At 40.9% G+C, this 15,389-nt stretch overlaps 1 non-coding gene across 1 annotated transcript; it reads right to left on the reverse strand.

Annotated features, from left to right (window-relative positions):
* Positions 1-9,397: 9,397 nt before the first annotated feature.
* LOC141625296 (small nucleolar RNA R71) lies at positions 9,398-9,504 on the reverse strand. Its single transcript, XR_012535084.1, has one exon. It is a non-coding gene; the product is annotated as a small nucleolar RNA R71 (small nucleolar RNA).
* Between the last annotated feature and the right edge of the window lie 5,885 nt (positions 9,505-15,389).

The following is a 15,389-nucleotide window of genomic DNA, read 5'->3' on the forward strand; positions in this document are numbered from 1 at the left end:
ACTCCCATAGAAGCCTCTCCTTACAAGCTAGTCTATGGAAAGGCAAGCCATTTGCCAATTGAGCTAGAGTACAAAGCCTTTTGGGCAATCAAAGCTCTCAACCTTGACCTCAAGTTAAGTGGTCAAAAGAGGATAATGCAAATTCAAGAGTTGGAGGAATTCCGACTACAATCCTACGAAAATGCAAATATGTACAAGGAGAGGACAAAATTGATTCATGACAAGAGGATCAAGCAAAAGGCCTTGCACAAGGGAGACAAAGTCCTTCTATTTAACTCCCGATATCGACTCTTTCCTGGGAAGTTAAATTCAAGATGGATGAGGCCCTATGTAATCACCAAAGTAGGAAAATATGGCGACTTTGAAATAAAGTCGGAGGATGGAAACAAGTTCAAAGTCAACGGCCAAAGGTTGAAGCCATATTATGAAGGAGCATTCATCAGAGAAGTAGAGGTCATCCGCCTCAAGCCTCTCCCACCATGAAAAGACCATCAAAGAGAGAGTTTGGTGGATTCCTCTCTAAACCACCATTTGTAAATATACTAACTCTTCTCACTTGTATTTTTAACTTTATTGCATTTACATAAAAGCATGATTTTTGACATGAGAGTCGGTGAGGGAGTGTTACTAACTCTTTTGATGAATGAAGGATTTAGCAATTTAAGTGTGGGGAAGCACTCTTATCAATGATTGAAATGAGGAGAAAGAAGAACAAAAAGGAGGAAACCCCATGGACAAGCCTGAGCCCGTGGGAACTACAGATAATCCGGGCGTCCCAGGGAGTAACGACCTGAGCGTCTTGGCCTCAGGACGCGGGTCTTGGGAGTGCTGGAATTGAAGAAAACATTATATTACAAAATTAGAGCATATTGAGGACGCTCGTCTCAGACCCTGAGTCGCCCGCCTTGAGCACGGTTCGCGCGTCCTGGCTGCTTCAAAAATTTAAGGTTCACACTGATTATGAATCCGAGCATCCTCTGAAAAATCCGAGCATCCCCAGAGAAAAGATCCGCTCGTCTTGAGCAAAATCCACGCGTCCCAGCACGGGTTGGAAATTCCAGAGTGCACTGACTGAGGATCTGAGCGTCCTGAGCCCGTCCCGAGCACGGCCCGCGCGTCTCCCTCCCGTGATGATCTTCTATTTTCGACATATGCTTTCTCCTACCCATCACCCATTTCATGACACCTCATCCTTCCTTCCTTTATAAAACATAAAATCCCCTCCCATATGACTCAATTCACACAAAAAGCACACATTCACCTCTCTAAATTAAAAACCCCCAAAACCTAGGGTTTCAAGAAGGATCCCAATTACAAAGAATATCCTCATCTTCAACAAGCAAAACTTCAAGATCTACTTTTAAAGATGAGATCAAGAGGGTCCTTGTCTAGAGAAAGAAGAAGAACAAAAGTAATTGGAAGCTCCTCAACATCTCACCTCAACACATTGAGGAGAGAGAATGAAGAAATAGTTGATCTCTCAAGACTTAATGAGTTCTCCAACATAGAATTCGTTAATGATGTCCAAAGACTCGTCTTTCATCGTCTCCTTGGTAAGAACATTCTTCCTACTAAATTCATGCGCCATGGTCATTAAGGAAACTAGGCATTTATCATCAAACCGAGGCGCTCTTTGAATTATTTGGTCTTTCAACCATGTTCAACATGCATGAGTTCACTTATCGGCCCTTAGTCCTCGAATTCTTGAGTTTCCTAAAGATTTTTACCTTGAACAAGACGATTTGTGTGGAGTTTAGACTAGAGAACACAAATCGAATGATGACTCTTGTGGAGTTTGCTAGTGTGTTGGGCCTTGATGTATCGCCTACCCATACATCAAAACCTCGGAATTATAGCATAGCACCTCTATGGCGAGCCATGACGGGTCGCGATTTCTCTTTCATTAAGGAATGCTCGGCCTCTTACATTCAAAACCCCATTATTCGGCTTACTTACCGGTTTATCACAAGCACTCTCTTAGCCCGCCGTGATCCCGCAGTAGTGAATGAACTAGATCTAGTTTTTATGGAGTCCTACCTAAAGATATAAGGGAGGAGCGGTTATCACTTCAACGCCCCCTTAGTACTTCTTGAAAGATGGGCAAAGTTCCGGAACGGAGATGATGATGGTATGATCCACATTGTCAATGGAGGATTAATAACAAGGCTTCCAAAATTCCTCAACCCCAATTTCAACAACAACAATGCCTATATACCTCTTTTGGGCAACACCATGATTGATGAGATGTTGATTTTTCGACAAGATGTTGATTTCCCGACAACACCATTGGATCACCCTTGAGGGCTTTGAGCGAAAGATTAAGTGGCTCACCAAGGGAAGCACCCCCATTTTTCTTCCAATGGAAGGTTTAACAAGGATATCACCTCGAAGGGGTCCCCTCTCGCAAGTACCATCCTACCTCATCCCAACTCGTTCCAACCAAGTAAATCAAACCCCACCTCCTACCCAACCTCAACAACATGAACCTCAAACAAATGAAAAAGAGAAAGTTGTTATCCCGCCTTACCCATTTCTATATCAACCTTATAATCACCCAAATCCCTTCATCCTTCCTAGAGATGACTTTTTCATGGGTCTACTCCAAGACATGCACCAAAAGCAATATGAAGTAAGGGTGGACAATTACTATGCTCTCTATCCACAATTTCACCGATTGGCCCAACAAGGGCATATTAGTGAAGAGGGAATGCTTCCCTCTTGGGCTCAAATGGATATCCTTTTTCCAAACTCGGAGCATTCCAATGGTGGAACACATGGACATGGACATGGAGAAGGAGAAGGAGAAAGGTCAAGTGGCGGTGAAACGGTGGAGGTCAATAGCGAGGGGGACGAGTTCATGGATTTTTATGAGAGTGACGATTCAAGAGCACAAGGGGATAGTGATCTTGGAGGGGATGATGGTAACTAATGAAGATGTTCATGAGCTAGGTGGAGTGGGCATACGCTACTCACCATAGCCAAGGTGAGGCTCTTCTTTCCCCCTCATTTTTCTTGTCAAAAATTTCATGCTATGCTAACTTGTTTTACAATTGATTGCTTCAATTTCTAGTGTTGTCCTTGTAAAAGTTAAGGACTATTATTCCACCTTAGTAACATCTAGGTGATGATAAATTTATTGTTCCCACTTTTGAAAATCCAAAATGACAATTAGTTTTATGCATTGCATACTTGTGCATGAACTCCCCCATTTTTACACTAGAAATAGTGTCTTACTTGGTTTGGGGAAGTTCAAACACAAGCATTGGGAGTTAATCTAAATTAACTCTCCAACCAATAAAGTCATGCATCATATAGTGTAGCTTAGATTGCATCACTTGTGTATATGTCATATAGTTTGCATATTAGTGTAGAAATCATGCATTCTCATTTAGCATGCATAGTTTCCTATCGTTTTGATCATTGAGGACAATGCCCATACTAGTGTGTGGATGGGGAATTCTAACTTGACTTTTAAATCAAAAATTATAAAAATTGAAAAATTTCGAAAAATACAAAAATATGTTCATTTATTTCACAAACACAAAAACCATAAAAACTTGAAAATTTGAAAACCCCAAAAACATGTCCATTCCTTTATAGTGTAGATTGTATATTTTGTATATACTTGTTTGTTTGTTTGTTTATCCTTCTTTCACAATGATCGACTACGCCACATCCTAGGCATGAGGAATATGAAGACCGCATGGTATGATCTTTCCAAATCTCCTTTTTCCTTTCTATGTTAATGACTATGTGGCTTTATTTTGATTGATGTGGTATACACCAATGTGATTTTAGGAGTTGTATTTAGCTTTATATGGCATACTAGTTGATTGAAGCATTTGCATTAGGTTGTATAAATGTTAGTTGCATCATGGCATATAGTTGCATTTTAGGAAAATTTTATGAAAACATCTATTTGGGAAGCTTGACAAGTGTATATAAGGCCCTTGTAGATACTTTTTCTTCTTAAGACTTTGCTCATTAGAATGCTTCTAAAACACCCTAGGATGTGTCATGCTAGTATCCTTTGACCCATGGATTAAGGCCTAGTCAAGAGTACCTTGTGGTGTGATAACTCCTTGGCTACCGTTTATCCAAGGTGACCCTTGAAACCATTCAACCATCTTCCACATCCATCACATTTTGACAACAAAAAGGGAATGGGCGCAAAAAATTATGAATTTGAGTTCAAGCATGGAAATAAAAAATCAAAAAGTTTGCAAATGCATCAAAGAAAAGAGGAGTACAAAAATAAGAACTCCTATGCTTCAAATATAAGCACCCTCCTTACAAATTGGGGTGACTTTGAAAATGTTCAAAAATGCAAAAAGTTGAAATTGTCAAGCATCAAATGCCAAACATCAAGAAATGGCAAAAAGAGTTGTTCTCAAATATCAAATGCCACAAGAAATTGGGGGGGAATAACAACATCAAAAGCAAACTCCCATATGAAACTCAAAACACATTGATCCCTTTATCCATCAAATCCACTTTTGTGCATGGTAGAGAGGGGACGACTCTTCTTGTCTAGGCAATAAGGAGAATTCCGCGATCCTCCAGTGTTTCTAACACCATAGGGAGACTAATCTTGACGAAATCATTTAACGATTGAGGACAAAGGTACCCTAGATTGACACAACTTGGAGGTGATTTATTGGTATCCTTCTAGGCTTAGTAGTTTGAAGAAACCGTATCTATAATGGAATATGTACCCTTAGATTGCTTCCCTTTTAGATAATTTCTGTCAGTTAGATGAGGAAAGTGGCTATTCATTTTTGTAGATGCATCCATTACTTACTTTTGTGTCCCTAATGCTTGGATGTATCGCCATTTTGGCAAGCCCCACCTTGCCTTCCAAGAAGGCATCCTACCTCATGGTTGTCTTGTTGTGAGTTGAAGGGGCGGAGTGAGACCCGATAATTGTCTCATATCGGCTATATTAGTAGGTTAGTTTAAATAAAGGTCCTAGTTTTAGTCACCTCTTTACTCGGGACGAGCAAAGGTTCGATTTGGGGATGTTTGATGTGACTCATATTTGAGCACATTTAGTCCCCGAATTAACCTCGTTCCTATGCTTTATAGCACTTATTTGGGTCATTTACTATCTTTAGTTTCCCATTTTGCATATTCTTTGAGGTTTTGTCTCCTTGGTAGGAAAGGATTGCTAACCTTGCATTTATGAAGCGAAATGGAGCTAAATGGATCGCATCCAATTACCAAGCATCAAAGAGAAGACCAACACTAGAGGCCTAAGTAGATAATAAAGTGAAATGGGTAATGATGAAAGGATCCTTGCATTCCCAACATGATCCTTGTGGATTGTTAAGGAGGAAAAGAAGAGAAGCACTCTGTCCAGGAAACCGAGCGGATCAAGCACGATCCGAGCAGCTCAAAGCACCATGATCCGGGCATCCTGTTCCCAGGACGAGCGGATTGTAGTGCCAGAACCCGAGCGTCTTCCCCAGGATCCGAGCGGATCACAAGTCAGAAGAGCCCGTGCCATACCATAGGACGAGCGGATCGACGCAGGATTAGCAAGAGGATCCGCTCATTTCCCTCGGGAGTAGCATTTCCTCAACTTTTATTAGGGTCTTAATAGTCATTTAAGCCCTTAGTAACCCTAATCTTTGTACCAAATCCTTAGTATAAATACCCCTTTGTACTACCTAGATTAGCATCATTCTCTAATCAATTCTTATGCTCTCTTAATATATTCAAAATTAGTCTTAATTTAGTTATAATACATTTATCAATATTAATCACATCTTAATCTTTCCTTAATTTCTCTATTGTTCTTCCTTTATTTTGGGTAATTAGAAAATTATTTGGGTTTATTTGGAGGATTGACAACCTTCCATCAATCATCAAGTACTTCTAGTATTCTTTGCTTTATTATTTGGAATCATCTTCATAGGTATAATTCTCTCTTAATCTTGTTTAATTATTATTAATCACTTTCATTAATTCATCATGTTTTGCTTTGTTAGTATGATTGACAACCTTATTAGCATGTTAAACTTGATCATGAGTGAGTAGTTTCCTTAGCTAGGGTTAATGGGGAATTAGGGGAAACAAACATGGCGAATGATTCATGCTTAATCTAATATGTTTTCATAATTAAATTGCTTGCTTGTTGTGATTTTAACTTATGCACATGTTATGTTTGGTGAAATGCGAGCCTATGAATCCTTGCATTTTTTACCCATCACCTATCTTTTCAATGAGGCTTGTAAGCTTATACACCAACTCGAGCCTCAATAGACCATGCATATAGTTGGATACGAAGAATTAAGTCGACTTGTAGGTGTTGTACAATCTAATCGATTCGGCTCCGGGACCCAAACCTTTTTAGGGATTGTAAGACATACACTAACTCGATCCCATCATAACAATAAGTGCTTGCTATCTAATTGAGAACATGTTTGCATGATCAACTCCCATGAATCCCCTATGAACCCATGACACCCTAGTGCCTTTAATCAATTGTTTACAACCCCTCTACTTGCTTTACTTTGTTTTTATTCATCTTGTTGATTATTTTAGTTTATCACCTACCTCAACCCAAATTGTGACACCCTTGGACATGCTACTTGCAATTGAGAATCCTACATCAATACCCGTCCCTTGGGATCCGACCTTTACTTACCTCTTTACTAAGAGTAGTTTGTGAAGTTATAAATATTGTTTTGGTTGGTAGCTTTTGACGATGAGTTTCAAATCCACAGCAGCAGATCCAAAGTTGCCTAGGGAACATCCCTCTTGGGTAGGACAAAATACCAACAGAATCTAAAAATTGTTTGTCCAGGGAACCTCCCCCCCCCTAGATGGGCCAAAAAACAGCTACTCTAAAAACTAAGTTATTAACCTGCCTTGGAAGCAATAGCAGAACTGATACCTTCATCAACTGGCTCCTCCCCCTCTTTATCCTCCTCTTCATCATCAGGTGATGTGACTCATATTTGAGCACATTTAGTCCCCAAATTAACCTTGTTCCCATGCTTTCTAGCATATATTAGGGTCATTTCTTATCTTTAGTTTCCCATTTTGCATATTCTTTGAGGTTTTGTGTCCTTGGTAGGAGAGAATTGCTAACCTTGAATTTATGGAGCGAAATGGAGCTAAATGGATTGCATCTAATGACCAAGAATCGAAGAGGAGACCGACACTAGAGTCCTAAGCAAATAAATAAAGTGAAATGGGCAATGACGAAAAGATCTCTGCATCCCCAACACAATCCCCACGGATTGTTAAAGAGCCAAACAAGAGAAGAACCATGTCCAACGATTCGAGCGGCCCAAGCTCAGGATGAGCAGATCATAGCAACGATCCGAGCGTCCCTGAGCATTATCCGAGCGTACCAAAGCACAATCCGAGCGTCCCGACTGCCAGCCTGAGCGGATCTCCTTACAGGACAGGCCGTGCTTCAGGTGAGGACGAGCGGATCCTGGTGGGAGTTGCAAGCATGATCCGCACATGTCCCTCGGGAGTTGCAAGTCCTCAAGCTTCTCTTAGGGTCTTAATAGTCATTTAAGCCCTTAATAACCCTAATCCTTGTACTTAATTTTAGTATAAATACCCCCATTGTACTACCTAGATTATCATTCATTCTTAAACAATTCTTAATCAATCTTTAGTCAAGCTTTAATATCATCTTAATCCTCTCTTAATTTAGTCTTAATCTAGTTGTAATACACATTTCAATATTAATCACATCTTAATCTTTCCGTAATTCTCTCAATTGTTCTTAGTTTTATTTGGGTAATTAGAAGATTATTGGGGTTTATTGGAGGATTGACAACCTTCCATCAATCATCAAGTACTTCTATTATTCTTTGCTTTATTATTTGGATTATCTCCATAGGTATAATTCCTTTTTACCCTTGTTTAGTTATTGTTAATCACATCATTTATTCATTATGTTTTCCTTTGTTAGTATGATTGACAACCTTATTAGCATGCTAACTTGACCATGAGTGAGTAGTTCTTTAGCTAGGGTTAATGGGGAATTAGGGGAAACAAACATGGGAATTGATCTATGCTTAATCTGCTATGTTTGCATAATTGATTTGCTTGCTTGTTGTGATTTCAACCTATGCACATGTTATGTTTGATGAAATGAAACCCTATGAATCCTTGCATTTTTTACCCATGTCCTATCTTTTCAATGAGGCTTGTAAGACATAAACCAACTCGAGCCTCATTAGACCATGCATAAGAGTTAAATAGGGGGAGACTAAGTCGACTTGTAGGTGTTGTACAGTCTAGACGACTCGGCTCCGGGACCTAAATTCTTCTAGGGATTGTAAGATATACACTAACTCGATCACATCACAACAATAAGTGCTTGCATCTATTTGAGAACATGTTTATATAATCTATTTCCATGAATCCCCTATGAACCCATGACACCCTAGTGCTTTTAATCAATTGTTTACAACCCCTTTATTTGCTTTACTTAATTTACATTCATCTTATTGATTAGTTTAGACCACATCTCATCTCAAACCCAATTTGCGACACCCTAAGACATAGCTACTTGCAATTGAAAATCCTACATCAATACCCATCCCTTGGGATCCGACCTTTACTTACCTCTTTACTAGGAGTAGTTTGTGAAGTTATAAATATTGTTTTGGTTGGTAGCTTTTGAAGACGAGTTTAAACCGGACCAAAAATGGCGCCGTTGCCGGGGACGGTGTTCAATTGATTTGATTTTCGTTAATTGTTTTTAGTTGTGTCTTTCTTTACCTTGGGGAAGTCAATCTCCTCAAGGTTGTTCTAATTGTTTTCGAGTTGTTTGATATTTTGCATGACTAGGAGATCACAAGGTAATTTATTACCTATTGATTTCGAGATTGAAAGGACCTTAACCAACAATAGAAGGTTTGCTAGAGGTACTTCAAGAGTTGTAGGTATTGGTGAGATTGTGGATATTCAACCAAATAACATTGAGTTTGTCAACCCTTTTGCAAGAGAAGGAGAGGATAACCCAATTCAAAACCCACCACAAAATCAACCTACAATGCCGAAATTTTCATCACATTCCGTACCAACAGAGGAGAACCTACCAAACGGTACTCCTACACCACCACATTTAACCGGTAATTTCATTGCCAAATCCTCATTCATATAATTAGTTGAGAGAAGTCAATTTGGAGGGATGCCTAGTGAAGACCCTCACTCACATATGGAGACTTTTTGTGACTATTGTGATGCAATCTCTCAAACCGGAGTTACTCAAGACCAAATCCGATGGGTATTGTTTCCTTTTTCTTTGATCGGTACCGCAAAGCAATGGTTGAAGAGCCTAGACAAGGCTACCCTTGGTATTGATTCATGGAAGAAGTTAGCACTTGCCTTATACAAGAAATTCTATCCTTCGGAGAAGACTAATATGTTGAGAGCCCAAATCACCAGGTTCAAGCAAAGGGATGAGGAATCATTATATGAAGCATGGGAGAGATTTAAGGACACTTGTCGTTCTTGTCCACACCATGGGCTTAGTGAGTGGTTCCTTGTGCAACAATTTCGGAACGGTCTATATGAAGACTCTCGCAATGTTCTTAATATGGGGTCCAATGGGATGTTTACCGAAGTTGACGACAATCAAACGTGGGCCAAAATCGAAGAGATGGCGGTTCATAATTCCCAATATAGTAGGCCTCGAAAGGCCACAAGAGGAGGAAAGCATGAGGTAGATTCGATCACTCAATTGGGTGCCCAACTAAGTGCTCATATCGACACCATCAATTTGAAGTTTGAGAAGGCCATGGCTAAGCTTGATGAAGCTTCCAAATCACCCAAACAACATGTTAATGCTATGGTGGCATCATCCTCAATCCCAAGAGAAGTATGTGAAAGTTGTGGAACCTTGGGACATGATCAAAATGAATGTAGGGGAACAAATGAACAAGTTAATGCTTTCCAAGCATACAAGAATGGCACCCCTTATTCCAAGTACTATAATGAGAATACCAAATTTCAGCCAAATCTTTCATACAAGAGCCAAAATGTCCAAAAACTCCAACAAACATACACCCCACCTCCAATGAGAAACCAAGCTCAAAGACCCTTTTCAACCAAAGCCAAGGTTATCAAAATCAACCTTCCTACAACCAATCAAATGACCAAAGCTTTGATGTTCAAAAAGCGGTCCTCCAAATGCAAAAGAACCAACAAGAATTTTTCACCCAAATGCAAAAGGATAGCCAAGCTAAAGAGATCACCATCAACAACATTCTTGCCCACAACAAAATGTTAGAGACTCAAATAACTCAATTAGCATCTTCTAGCTCTCAAAGACAAAAGGGGCAATTACCGCCTCAAGGTAATCCCCCAAGACATGAGACGGTTAGTGCCATCCATTTGAGGAGTGGTACAAGATATGAGGGACCGAAGAGGCCAGTTGATAAAGATATTGTGGATGTTAGTGACAAGCAAAGAGTTGTGGAGAACTCTAAGGAGGTAGATCCTACCACCAATGAAATTTCAAAGAAGAAGAATGAAGAGAAGGCTAAGAAAAAAGAGCCTATTGTGATTAGACTTCCATTCCCAAGTCGAGAAGCTAAGCCTAAGCTTGATGACCAACTTGGAAAGTTCATAGAAATTGTGAAGAACTTAGAAGTCTCAATCCTATTCACGGAATTGATCAATTATGTTCCGGCTTATGCAAAGTACATGAAAGATGTTCTTACCAAGAAGAAATCCATCTGAAAGTTGGAGACTATTGCCTTCACCAAAGTGAGTAGTGCTATTCTTCAAGGGAGTTCCCCTCCGAAGTTCAAAGATCCGAGAAGTTTTTCTATTCCATGTACTATTGGCGACACTACAATCAACAAAGCATTATGTGACCTTGGAGCAAGTGTAAGTGCCATGCCATACTCGGTATGTAAGAGGCTAGGAATGGGAGAGCTCAAATGCACCAACATCACTCTTCAAATGGCGGATCGATCAACAAAGATACCTTTAGGGGTATGGGAGGATGTGCCCGTGAGAATTGGCAAATTCTTCATCCCGTTAGACTTTGTCATTGTAGACATGGAGGAGGACTCCAACATTCCTCTCATTTTAGGAAGACCTTTCTTGCATACCGCGGAGCGGTAATCGATGTGTAACATGGAGAGCTCACACTTGAGGTAGGGGACGAGACAATCACTTGCAATCTTGACAAAACAATGAGAGCTCCCCGACTACACGAGCCATGCTTTATGGTCGATCATTATAGCCGAGAAAGTGATAGAAAGAAGTTGGAAACTCTATGCAAAGATCAAGCCATGGGTAAAGAAACACCACCCACATGGAAGAAGAAAGTAGATGACCTTCAAGTAGCTCTATTCGGAGAGCAAGGAATTTTCAACAACAATGAGAGCTTGAATAGCTCACCCATCATGACAAGTAATGAAGAAGGCCTCATTGGCCAAGATAACAAGAAAGAGGAGTTGCCCTTATCAACTCATGACATCATTGGGGAACAAGCTAGTGAAGTTTGCGGTCTATGGGACGATGAATTTCAAGGATTGGTCAATCCTTATATCGGAAATGTTATGACCTTAGACCAAGGCTTTGTTGATCCTTGTCATCACTTTGACTTGGAATGCAATAATGAAGAGAACAATGTGCAAAGGTCTACCCAAGACCTATTTCATGAAAATGAGCAAGCCTTCGACTACTTCTACAAGGTGTTGAGCAACATCAACAACGCCTTGGCTTTGCCCCCTTGACATCTCATCCAAGAATGAGAGTTTGGTGGAGTCCTCCCTAAACCACCATTTGTAAATATTCTAACCCCTTAACTCGCATTTTATTTCCTTTATTGCATTTTTTTCATTTTTGGATTTGCGTTTTTATGATTTGATTAAGATTTTTGACATGAGAGCAAGTGAGGGAGGTATTTTAACATGTTTTGATGTGTAGTGTTTGATCAAGTGTGGGGATGGCAAATGCCTAGGCTAACGAAGCCTTTGTAGTGCACCCACAACATTTAAACAAAGGAAAAGAAGGAAGAATGACATGGGAAAAGGAATCCCACGAGCGGACCTGAGCTTCTGGGAGCTGGAGAAGATCCGAGCGTCCCCAGCATGCATCTGAGCGTCCTGGCCTTAGGACGCAGGTCCTGGGAAAGTTTGAATTGAAGAAAACGCCCTGTAAGAAAATCTGAGCAGATCATCCTCAGGACGCTCGTCTTGGTATCAATCCACGCGTTCTGGGAAGACTCCCAGTCTATGAAATTACGCTGTATGGAAATCCGTACGTCCCTAGGTGAATCCGAGTGTCTCCTCAAAAATCCGCTCGAGCTGAAACTGATTCGCGCGTCCTGGCACTGGTTTGCAATTCCAGGATGTCCTGTAAGACGATCCGCGCGTCCCGAGTCTGATCCGAGCGTCCTTAGCTGGTACTTAAGCAAAACACGGGACTCCCTTTTCTTATTCCCAATTCTTTCTATCTTTCACAAACACAAACACATACCTTTTCTCCCACTTAAACCCTCAATCCCCTCATTCAAAAACACCAATTTCTCAACAAAATTCACCACCATTCAAACAAAACTTGCTCAAAACAAGATTAAATCACTCCTTTATCAATAAAAGACCATCAAAACATCAAATTCCTCACAAATTGAATCAATTTTCTAGGGTTTGGGCAAAAATTTGAAAATCCTAAATTGATTGAGGAATTGATTGAAGTTTGAGGAAGCAAGGAACATTCAAGCAAAATCTTGGTTTATTGATACCAATTTGAGAAGGATAATACAATGGCAAGGACCAAAGGCGGAACCAAGGCACCAAAGACTCCAAATTTATCAAAGAGACAGCAAGCTTTTCTTGCATCTAAGGCTTTGGTAGTGACACAACCAAGGGTGGAAATCCATGAAATCGCAACTCCTATTGAGGAAGCTACCACACCTACTCCGGTTATAGAACAATTGCCAAATTTTCTGGAGGTAACTTTCTTAACCGATGCTCATAGGAATGCATTTTTATCCTTTACTAGAAAGACTATTGTGGCTACCAAGTTTATTTGTCAAGACACTTTGGAAAAATTGGGTGTGCTTGAAAGAACTAGAACATTTTTCGAGTCCATGAGGTTGTTAGCCCTCTTTGAAATGGAAGAATTGACCTACCCTTGATTGACCATGGAGTTCATAAGCTCCTTGAAGGTGTCTAAGATAGAGACTCGATATTATATTGAATTTCGTCTTGAGAACAAGAGTAGAAGAATGACTTTGAGTGAGTTTGGTAATGTGTTTGCTCTTTTACAATATCATCATTATGAGAAGAAGCCTTTGAAATATGATGCCGCACCCCTTTGGAAAGCTATTACCGGTCGAAAATTTGACTCTTTCCGGGAGTGTCATGCTTTATATGTTCATTATCCGGGCATAAGAGTATGGCACAAGTTTGTGGGCAATACCTTGATTGCTAGAAAAGGCACCAATCACTTCACCGATCTTGATTTTGTCTACCTTGAGTCCTTCATGAATATCAATGGAAAGTTCACCAAAAAGTACAACATTCTTCAACTATTGCTTGATCGGTGGCTTAAGATTGATAATGGGAAAGATGGGGCGGCCTTCATTGTAAACGGCGGCTTGGTAACGAGGCTAGCTAAGCACTTTAACCCGAATTTCAACAAAGATAACACCTATAAACCGGTTAAAGGGAGCAACCTCCTTGATATGAGCACTATGATCAACAAATTCCATTGGGTCAAGAATGACAATCTTGACAACAAATATGAGTGGCTCATCAAAGAAGCTAAGTGTAATACTCAGGATATTCAAGGACTCTGTTGACCGACCCTGCTGACCAAGACAAACGGCAGGGATGAATGGGTGAGGGATCAGACTTATTACAAGAACCTTATAGGGTGGTTTACTCGACCTAGCAGAGGCTACTCGGCCGAGTATCACCTATACTCGACCGAGTAGAGCCTACTCGGTCGAGTACTCCAGTACTCGACCGAGTATGGCTGTTGTCGACGCGTCATATAAAATGCAAGTTCGCGAGATTCATTTCATTTCCCCATTTCCTCGACAGTTCCGCTTTCTCTAACCCTAGCCTACCTCCCTCTTTTATCACCCCATTTCTACACACTCTCATGATTATAGCCTAAACCTTCACCATGGGAAGGATGGGATTCGCTTAGGAAGGATGGCGTGCGTGGTTGTCGTTTATGTCACCGTCGATGCGTGTTGTTAGGTAAGTCTATGCCTTGTGTTCTTTTGGGTAGTTCATTGAGGATAGTTGTGTAATAGGATATGGTTATCGTTGTAGGATGCGTACAGGAGTCCTGCTTGGCTGTATATAGATGTCTCTCATGGTTGTGATGAGGTAGGTTTTCCTACTCAGTACCGTTAATTGATTGTGATTGTTATTGTTGCACATCTTTTGTTATCTGCTGATCATCGGTGTTCGGGCGTTGTGTGACGATGTTGGTGTGGATGTGTTGTGACAGCTGTGGTGCTGTGTCTGTGTGTTGTGATTGTGGTGGAGTCACTTGCGGGAGTGGCTTCACACCCTAGTTCGCCCTCCGTGGAACCCGCCACAGGAGGGGATGTGCACATTAAGGGACAGGGATTGTTAGTCGCTCGTTGATGAGCTGGACTAGGTGGGATGGGCTGCGGTCACCCACTGGCGGTAAGGATTACCTGTTGCGATGGGTAATCTGGCAGGGCTACACACTTCGGTGTGTAGTCGGTTACTGTGCGAGATCGGGAGACTGGGTTGGAGGATGATCAGCTGGTTACATTGCTTACTTGTTTTACATTTGATTAGTCGGTACTGACCCCGTGTTGTTTTGTGGTATCTGCGGTGATCCATTCGGGGATGGTGAGTAGTTGGCTTAGCAGGTACTGTTGATTGTGGCTGCTAGGATTGGAGGGATCGAGTCATCACGCTGCCAGTCTAGAAGAGCTGTGTCATGAGTTGTTGTAGTCTTTATTTTTGGTATAAGTAGTTTGTATTGAGTCGTATTGTAAAAGGTACATTAATATTTTATAATTGTTCTTTTATGGTCTGATTTGATCTACTTCCTCGGAAAACCGAGATGGTGACACCGTCATACACTAGAATGATCCTTGGTAAGGCGTTCTGGTGTGCGGGGGTGTTACAAAGTGGTATCAGAGCCGACGATTTTGGAACCTGAACTAATGAATGTAGGGTGTCAACTGAAATGAACCTGGTGTATGTGCGTTGGGAGCCCCAGCCGATGCTAGATTTTGGGTGAGTAGGCGCCCTCATTTCAAAATCATGGCCCCATCAAACTTAAGCCAGGCACGGGAAAAAGGATAGCTAGTAAGAGTCGTTGATTGCTTAGTGATGGTTGTTGTGTACATCTATGTTTATGATAATGTGTGGCAAGGTGGGTGTAGAAATGTTTAGAGTGGG

This window comes from Silene latifolia, chromosome X (assembly GCF_048544455.1).
Source record: "Silene latifolia isolate original U9 population chromosome X, ASM4854445v1, whole genome shotgun sequence".
In the NCBI taxonomy this organism is placed as follows: Eukaryota; Viridiplantae; Streptophyta; class Magnoliopsida; order Caryophyllales; family Caryophyllaceae; genus Silene; species Silene latifolia.